Here is a 10,893-nt window from a genome sequence, read left to right on the forward strand (position 1 = left end):
GATAAATTCTGATATTGAAAGGATTTAATTAGAATATTTTAAAATTTAGAAACTAATTTAGAATGTAAATAATACTTTGAGGACCTTTGATGCAATTAACCCTTTATCTTTTGTGTTTGTCTTTTTGGGATTTCAAAAGCGAAGCTAAGCCAATGAAATGGATGAGATATTGTGGTTTGTTCGGTCACATTGAGAGCCTGAGGCTGAGAGCAGTGGTTTCGTGTGATAGAGCTCATTTAAGACGTGTGGATAAAAGAAAATTATAGAAACCATAAAAAAGAGAGTAGGGTTTTTAAACGAATTTGATGAGGGGAGTTTGATTTCGAATCCTTGATAGAAGGTATTGTCCCACACATGATTTTGGGTTTAAGGAGCGCCTCAATTGACGTAAATATGACCTGCAAACTTACAAGAGAGATATTAGTATTGTTAGGAAAATTATTTATACATATTACGCTTCTAGAGGATTGAATGATCAACTAAGATTTAAATGCCTTACCTTAGCATATCTAGTGTCACTTGGCTAGACACTTCTCTAGTAAGCTTATAGATCATATCTACATCAACCGAGATGTTCCCTAAACAAAATAGAGAAAAAAACAAATAGTAAAGTCATTATTCTTATAATAATCTCAAATTAATTCATCTATATAACCTGTTGAGAGTAAAAATCATACACCATAAAAGAAAATGCGAAATAAGTAAATGAAAAGAATATATTACTTTTTTAAAATCATTTTAGAGAAAATTTATATTGATGGTTATATAATGGCATTTCGAAGGAATAAAGACAAAACTAAGGGTATATCTTATGAATTTTACCCAAGTTCATGTAACTTAGAAATTGAATTTTCACCTATTTGTGTATTTGAGAAATGAAAGGTCTAAAGCTGCTTTTATGAAGTTGCACAATAAGATTGAAAGAGAAAAATACTTCAAAATAGCACATAACTTAATGAAGTTATTAAATATCATTACTTCTTATCAACTAAATGATGAATTATAATGAAATCAATTTTTTAAACAAATTCATTATTACAAGATTTGGGAGAAAAAAAATGAACACTCGTAATAAATAGTGAAAGGTAAGCTCGATCAACACAATAAAAGCTTCAACCTTAGCATCAATAGAACATTATGACACATTAACAATTGACTCTGTCACAACTCAAGCACGACATATTTAGAGTGATTGCAAGTACTTAATACAATAAGGAAATCGGTCACGGATGGTACAAAGCGGCGGGCAAAATTGCCAAAAGAACCGAGCATCCACCGAATTGGAACAAGCGGTGAAAAAACCATCTTTAAAATCACTTGCAAAAGCAAGACTACATGTATAAATAAGACTAAGAAACGTGCTACAATAGTAGACAAAAACTTTTAAAAATGAAGACTTATTAAACAATGGAAAACAAACAAAAAAAACTTAAAACAAAATGACTCCAAATTAATTCGTGAAATCATTTATTATTCTGAAATACTCTTAAAAAAGAAAGAGACAAAGAGCCACCCACTTTCCATGGGAAGCTGTCGATGACCGGTGGAGCTTCGGTGACAACAAATACCGTCATCTGTCTATCACAACTTGTAAAGACAACAAAAATGTCCATGGAATAGATATGGAGTGAAAGAGGAAAAAAAGAGAGAATTAGTGGGACAGAGAAAAAACCAAATAGTGACACTATTGCTCGGTAAAACAAAAGAGAAAAAAACAAATGATTTAAAAAAAAAAGAAAATAGAAGTCTAAATCCCCAAATACTAAATAATGGAAGTAAATTTTTTTTAACTTTGTAATTGTTAGAATTAAGTGACTCGAATCCTTATTTAAATCAAATACGGTGGTAAAATAAAATAAAAGTAAAATTATAGTTCTTTTATTTTATTTTAGAATAAGGTTTTTAAACCTTATTAAACTCCATTGATTAGAATAAAGAGTTTCACTCCTATTAGAATAAGATTTTACAAGCCTATAAATAAACATAGTCTATTTCTCTTGTAATTAATTGAATTCGACATAGTGAATTTTCTTCTCCTCTATCCATGGTTTTTCCGAAAGGGTTTTCATGTGTTCTTTATTTTTCTATTTCTATTTTTTTTGCGTTATATTTTCATTATCGATATTCTATTTTGACAGAAATTAACATGACAAAAAAATAATCAAATTATAAGAATTTTTATTATTACATTAAATATTATTAAAGCAGAAGCAAGGTAGAAAGATTATAGTCAAGATACTACCTCAAGTCGTGAAAGCATAGATGCATTGTTCTTGTGATAAGCAAGAGATCCTGAAAAAGAAAAGAAAAAAAAAAGAACCCCAAATTCATTAGACGAGCAAATTGAGTAAAAAAAGGTAATGAACAACGTACCAAAATTTTTGAAGATTAAAAATTAAGCTGAAAAAAGTTAATTAATTAATAATGGAGTTTATAGATTTGGGTGAAAAAATCTACTTAATATAACTAATTAATTAATTAATCTGTAAAAAAGGAAAATAAATAAAATTTGAAATTAAATGTTTGTAAACAACAGATTTGAATTAAATAATTTAGATCTGAATGGAAATGTATGATTTGTGTTGATTAAATAATTCTACTTTAGATGCTAGTATTAAACAGTCGAATTAATTATCTATAGCCTAAACAAAATTATTTTTAATGAAATTTCTGTTTCTCTTCTCATTCTTTTAGCTAAGAGGAAAGATGTATACATTATTATGATGGCTCCGTGGTTTTTTCTATTGAAGACAAATTATTTATTACACTACAGACTTAAGATTTTATAAATAAGGGTAAGCGTTAAATCGAATTGAGTCGAGTAAAAAAATTTGAGCTAATCGAGTTGGTAATTCCTATTTTATTATTTTAATTGATTTAAAAATTTTTGAATCGAGTCGAGTAAAATGAAAATTGAGTTGAATTGAATCGAGTAAATTTATTGAATTAAATTAAAAATTAAACATATAAAATTAAAATCTTGTTACAATATATCTAATTCCATGTTGGAGCACATTAATTTGAAACCATATATATTTAAAAACTTTTTCAAAGCAAAAAATAAATATTTTAATATGATAAACTTGAATCATTAATTAACTTATTTAGTTCCCAAAATTATTATTTTAGAAAATTTTGAAAATTTTAACTTTCTTTATATATTCTTTAGATTTTTTAAAAATATAAATTTTGGAATTCTTATAAATATTTTAAAATTTTAAAATTATTTTATTTTTTGTAATTTTTGTTGAGTAAGAGACCAATTTGCTCATTTTCAAAATTGATAGGGACCAAAGGGGTATTTATACCAAATTTTTATTCAAATTATTCGAGTTATTAGAATTGTAAAATTCAACTCAATTCAAACTCGTAACTCAAATTATTTATTCGAGTTGACTCAAATAACTTGATTCGATTAACTCGAAATTCGAAACTTTTTTCGATTTTTTAAAATCGAGTCGAGTTTTGCTCACCTCTATTCATTAACAAAATTAAAGAGTTGAAAAATATCCTATAAAATATAGTAAAATATTAAAAAATAAATATTAAAAAAAACATAAACTACTTATAAAAAAAGTACACTATAAATAAACTATTTTCTACTTAAAAATAATGCCATAATTTGCTTTTTGACTCTCAAAGTCACAAACAATTTTATAAAACCTACTTTAATATATTTAAATGTAATTGAATATTTATTTTAATTCTAACTACTTATCATTTCAACTTAATTTAATAAATTTCATATCAAGATTAGTTGATAAACAAATGCTAATGCCCAAACAAACAAACGAATTGTGGAGAATGCCTTACATTTCGGTCAAATTAGGACTAAAACAAAGAGTGATGTCACAATAAGAAAGAACTCTTTGTCCTGACGAGCTGTCGATGACACAACAAGAAGAAGACCGTCATCTCGATGACGCTACGCCACCTCGTCTCGATAATGCAAACTTCATGTCACGACGTGGCGACGTGACATGTAATTTTCTATGTTTTCTTCTTCTAGTTAATTTTTGATTATTTGTCCCATTCAAACTCTAATTATTTGTCCCAGTCGAACTTTAATTAGGGTAGAATATTTTAATATTATTTGACCTGCGAATTTAGCCTATAAATAGACAGTTTTCTACCCTAAAATATTTAACCCATTACATATTTAGGTATTAGCTTTTATAAGCTTTCAAAGAATTTTGTATTTACATTTTGAGGATTCTTATTTTGAGTTTCATGGTTTAGTTTTATCTAGGGGTGAGCAAAATTCGATTCGACTCGAAAAAATCGAAAAAAAATTCAAATTTCGAGTTAAACGAATCGAGTTATTCGAGTTAATCGAGTTATTCGAGTTAATCGAGTTATTCGAATCAACTTGAATTTTTTTTTCGAATTTCGAGTTCGAATCGAGTTGAGTTTTCGAATTCGAATAACTCGAATAATTGAATAATTGAATATCCAACTATAATATTTTACAGTTTTACCTAAACTCCCAAACTTTTTTACTTTTCCCTCAAAACTTTTACTCCTTCTCACTTTTCCCCCAAAACTTTTACTCCCCTCCCCTCCCCTCCCCTCCCAACCCCCCAATCTACCCAAAATCCATTTTCCACCAAAATTTTACTCTTCCATTCATTTTTTTTTCAAAATTTTACTCTCAAAAACCCTCAAAACCTTTTATTTTCCCCCAAAATTTTTACTCCCTCCCACTTTTCCCCTAAAACTTTTATTCTCTTCCCATCCCACCTCCCATCTACCCCAAACCCTCCCCCCTCCAATTTTTTTTAATATTTTCCCTCCAAAATTTTACTCCCCCTATTTACTTTCCCTCAAACTTTTATTCCCCAAAACTTTTTATTTTCCCCCTAAACTTTTACTTCTCACCCTTTACTCTCAAATAAAAAATCAAAATTATCCAAAAAAAATCACTAAACATAAATAGTAATAATTTTATTTATATATACTATTTATATTATTAAATTAAATTTCACATTTTATATTATTTATATTATTGAATTGTTTAGTCATATTGAATATTTATATTAAAATTGAATTCTTAATTATGCCATAAAATATTAGTGTTAAAATTTTATATTGGCATCAATTTCAAATTTTATTTTAAAATAAATTTTATTAAAAATCATATTTTTATATTTAATATATTTTAATTCCAAAATACATAGTGACAAGAATCCGAAGATAATTGAAACAACTAAGCAAACAAATAAGCTAACCGGTATATAAAAATTAATAAATAAATTATGAGGTGATGAAAGTTAATAAAAATTTGATTAAGGTGGACAAATTTTATTACGATGGGTGACAATGGTTACAAGGACCCAAAATTATTTTTTAAAATTTAACTCGAACAAATATATTCGATTCGATTCGATTCGAATTCCATCTCACTCGACTCGATTCGAGAAAACTTCAAATAAATTTAGGATGATAAAATGAGATTCGAAAACTCGATTAATTCGAAAATTTTCGATTCGATTCGATTCGATTCGATCGAATGCTCACCCCTAGTTTTATCTCCATCTTTGTACTATTCATTTTTTTCGTTATAGTGAAATTATCTTTTCCCGTGGTTTTTTATCTTCTCCGTAGGTGTTTTTCCACATAAAATATTTTTGTCGATCTTTTCAATTTCTAAGTTAATTTACTTGTTCGTTACTTAATCGGGTTTATCCCTAATAAACTGACATTAGAGCTAGTTCGATTCTCGCATGCAACCCATTCAAAGATGACAACAACAAGGTTTGATATTTATAAGTTTGATGACATCACAAATTTCAATTTGTGGTAAATTTGGATGGCACCAATTCTGATTTAGACCGATCTTGAAAAGGTTTGTCAAACCCAGTTTCCTTTGAAACCCAGAAATCAGGAATATTAGGGGTTAAATTGAAAAAGACTGTAAGCTGGCGGTCTTTACTAAAAGATTAGGAAAAGATTGTAACTGAAGTTGGACAGGGTTGAGAACCAAGTCTGGTTCAGTTGAATTAGAAACAGTAGGTCGTTTAGTGGGGGCAAAATGATTATAAATGAATGGTTGTGATACGGTGGGAGACCATGCATGATGGACTATAAATAGTTGAGAAATGAATCCTCAGGGAGACTCCTCTCAATTATGTTGCATTCTCTCCTCTTCTTCATCTTCTTCCTTGGTTGCTCTAAGGAAGCTATAAACAAGGAAAGCTTTGCATGGAGTAATGATCGTGAGAAATTAGTCAAAGAAGTAAAAAATCCAGTAAATGGGTAAGATTTTTAATCATTTTGTAAATGCAAGTTTGAGAAAATGAAGAAAAAGATTTCTAGAACCATTTTAGGGGTTCTGCATGTTTCTAAAAAACTAAGTTTTAAACTGGTATTAGTAAGTTTAACCCATGAATTAGTTGTCTTGCTTAGTTGCTTGGAGAATGAAAACTCTGGTGTCTGGAAAAGCTAAACAGATAAAAAGAAGAAGCATCAGGTGAGTTTTTGCACTCAACCCCTGAAAAGATAAGTATGTTGTAAGGTTGCATGAGTTCTAAGTATCCGTTATTTTAAGATCATAGCTGAAAGACGCTATGGTATCCTTTGGTAGTCTTTCGAGACAGTAAACACAGGGTTATACTATGTAATTGATTTGCCATAATTTGGTGTAGCAGGTTAAACTAGTTTCCACATATAAAGAGCTTAAATACAAGCATTTTTGTGATTTTTTAGTTAAATTTTCTTAGTTTTATTTATATTCAATAAAATGTGCAAATTGAGTCTTTTATGAGTGTGCAGGAAACCATTAGAATGTGTACTAAATGGATACTGGTTGCTATGTCGCAACACAGATGACTCGATGTCTCAGCATAGGGAACAGAATGGAGAAAGCTCAAGACTGCCTTCGATGTCGCAACACAAATTGAGGGAGTCGTGACATACCCTTAAAGATAACTGAAGAGGAGTATATTGATTGCTATGTCACGACACAGGTTTTGGTGTGTCGTAACATCTACTCTGTGACGGAAATGAAACACGAAGTAAAGGTGTTTTGGCCTGCACAATCAAACTTAAAGCTCAGGAGCGTTAGCTAACCTCGGGTTAAGGACGACGGCTATTTGAAGGCTATAAATAGGCTCATTTGTCACTTGTTATGAACCATCATTCCCATAGCCTAGATTCTTTGTGTAAAATTTAGTTTAGTATTTTCTTTGATTCATAGGTTTTAGATTTATTTCAATTGTTCTTGTTGATTTCAAGATATCTGAATTATGGAAGCATTCAAACTCTATGGATTCGTGATTAATCTCAATACAATTAAGCTCTTTCATTTACTCTATATTGTCGATTTAATTATTATGTTTTCTCTTTACATCAATTCTATATTGTTTGTGAAAGCTATGAGGAACTAATCCCTCTACGGGGGATTAACGTGTGGAGGTATGATATGTTAACTATTTTGTAGGGTTTCTCAACAGATCAACTATTTGGGAAAGGAAGAACGTGGAACAAACCCTAGACTTGACTACCCTGGGAGGTCATCAAGATGGGAATTAACCCAAAATTGATATGTCTCATCCGTGAACACGTTCACCCCAAGCCAGTTTGGACTATGAGGTTGGAAGATAAGTAGTTCTTGCTGGCTCGTTATGTTAGTAGAAGATTAGAAGATTCTGCAAGGGTAATGACTAGTTGACTGACGAGGAACCTGAAATAAAAGTTTATGGAGATTACCGATGTAACACCCCTAACCCTTATCCATTACCGGAACAAAGTTACGAAGCATTACCGAACTTTACGAATTAAATACGGACATTTCCCAGCTTTTGTTACACATATTAAGAATCAATTATATAACACTCATATTGTCCCTTAAATGGATCTTCAAGGCCCAATATTCACCGTAGAAGTAAATCGGGACTAAATCGGGTACTCAGGGAATTTTTCCAAAAATTTTAAAAATTTTCTTAGAAGCAAGGGACACATGCCCATGTCTCTGCCTGTGTGAACGAAAATAGGCTATTTTAAGGCCACTTTTCTCACCCACTTTGACATTAACCTGTACTCAACATTCACATACACCAATATATCCCAACCAAGAAATCAATACAAGCTAAAATATGTTCTCAACATGACATAACATTACAAATATTTCATTTACTTATACCTACCTATTTAACTCATTTCATTGATTTATAAAATTCTACTTCTAATTACATGCATACAAATATTTAATATTCACAACCACTATTTAAACTATTTCATTGCCAAACCAACCCTATACATGCAATATAAACCAAAATTTACATTGCAAAAATTACCGAAACAAGCTGGATAGTGTAGCTTGATGTGTTGATCCGATCTTCTGACTACATGTTAATCTACAAGAACATTAAACAACACGAGTAAGCTTAATGAAGCTTAGTAAATTCAATAGGTTAAATATTGATCTTACCGAACTTAATATAATAAAATAAATTAAATTGTAAATAAATCATACATTTTTCCCTGTCAAATACAATATAATCAATAAACACACTTCCTTCAGATCAATATCAATAATAATTTATAAATCTTTCAATTCAATTACATAAGTCTCTTACCATTTCTTACTGAATCGAATAACGACTTACGAATATGAGTATATCGTTCTTTTTGTGCCATAGTCCAACTATGGTCTTACACATGCATTGCCATGGCCTTGCCATGGTCTTACATTTGTAGTGCCATAACCCAATTATGGTCTTACTATCAGAATGCAATAGCCCAGCTATGGTCTTACACATGTATATATACTGCCATGGTCCAACCATGGTCTTACGTTCAAGGTGTCATAACCCAGTTATGGTCTTTTCATTAAAATGTCATAGCCCAGCTATGGTCTTACATTTAAACATTTCCATGGCCCAACCATGATCTTATTCGTCAATTCATTCTTTGCCACGGAATGATCGTACTTAATCCTGCGTTCTACTCGTTTTAAACAATCAATTTAATTTTCATACTTTTACAATAATCTTAATTTCAACAACAAAATATGAATAAATATATTATACCATTCCTAAATTAACAAAAAATCATGAAAGTTTAACCATATGAACTTACCTGGGTTGGATTGTAAAATTGGTAATAGTTTAGAAACTACTAGGCTAATTTCCCTTTTCACGTTAATCTACGAGCTCTTGATATAGAATGTAAAATTTTTCATTCATTAGCATATATTTCAATTTCAGCCCACTTTACAATTTATACCCTCAAATTTTTAAATTACACAATTACCCTAACTTTTATAGATTTTGCAATTTAGTCCTTTACCAATTAACTCATTCAATGAGATAATTTTTCTAAATTAACACTTTTTCCAAATATTATAAGCTATTACAAAGCCCATAATGAACAGACTTTAATGCCAAACCCTAAGATTTAATCTTTTCATAATTTAGTCCTAAAATCAATTTCTATTAAAATTACTTAATAAAATCTTCATAAAATTAAAACTTCAAATCCATGTTAATTCATCATAAACATCCAGCACTCATCAATGGTAACTTTCAAAATTACCCATAGAATAAAAAACTAATGAATTAGATAGTTGGACCTAATTGTAAAAGTCCCAAAAACATAAAAATTTCAAGCGAAAAGCAAGAATTAAACTTACATGAAGTAAAAATATAAAAACCAGCTTGAAAAGCTCTCTAATGGCTTTGGCTGAGAATTGAAGAAGAATTGCCTAGAAATCTTCAGATTTCTTTTTATTTAAGCTTAATTTTACCAAATTTACAATTTTGCTCTTAAATCACCTAATTCCAAGATTTTTTTTCTGCTTATGCCGCCTCAGCCATTCCTTGGGTGTCTAATTGCCCTTTTAGTCCTCCCTTATTTACCATTTATGCTATCTAATCACTTTAGCAAGTTTTGCACCTTTTTAATTTTGTCCTTTTTAATTAATTAACTATTGAAACGATAAAATTTTCTAACGAAACTTTAATACTACCTTAATGACACTCTATAAATATTTATAAAATATTTACAGCTCAGTTTATAAAATCGAGGTCTCAATACCTTGTTTTCAAAAATAATTAATCTAACAAATATTTTTAAAGCATAATTCACTAATTCATAAGCCTTCATAAATTCACAATCGACTCATAAACACTATATAATAAAATTTACAAGCTCACTTGTCGGATTTAGTGGTCTCGAATCACTTTTTTCGACACCACTAAAAATTGGACTGTTATACCACATGGGAATGTTATAAATCTTTGCTTCGACGTTGTCCCATACACGTCATTCAGTGGGAAACACAAATTGAGATTTTTTATAATGGGCTGAGTTCACACACGAGGAATCTTGTTGACGCATCAGCCAATGGACCTTTACTAGATTGTACTTATAATGATGCGATTGGAATTCTTGAGAGAATTGCTCAGAATGATTATCAATACCCTATTTCTAGAGCTGCACAAGTAAAAGCTACTTCGAGAGTTATTGAATTGGATGCAATATCTGCACATAATGCTCAAGTTTCTTCTCTTTCAAGTATGATAAAAAAATATACAAGGGACTGCTGAGGTTGCACCAATACAAGTCGCTCAACAAGTTGATGTTCCTACCTTTGTTGTGAGATTTGCAGTGACAACCACAACTATGAAGATTGTCCACAACATGCAGAGAATGTCTTTTATGTTAGTAACATTCGTAATAATTCTTATGGCAACTCTTATAATAATTCTGCACGTAATCAACAGTCTTGGGGAACTCAGAATGCTAGACAAAATGCTGCGACATTCTGATATGGGAATATATCTACTCAAGGCAATTATAATTCAAGACAAGAGAAATACAATCAACAATAGTAGAACTACAATCAGCACACCCAGAAGTATCCACAGTAGACCCAAACATAGCCACAACATT

The sequence above is a fragment of the Gossypium raimondii genome, chromosome 1, assembly GCF_025698545.1.
Source record: "Gossypium raimondii isolate GPD5lz chromosome 1, ASM2569854v1, whole genome shotgun sequence".
Lineage (NCBI taxonomy): Eukaryota > Viridiplantae > Streptophyta > Magnoliopsida > Malvales > Malvaceae > Gossypium > Gossypium raimondii.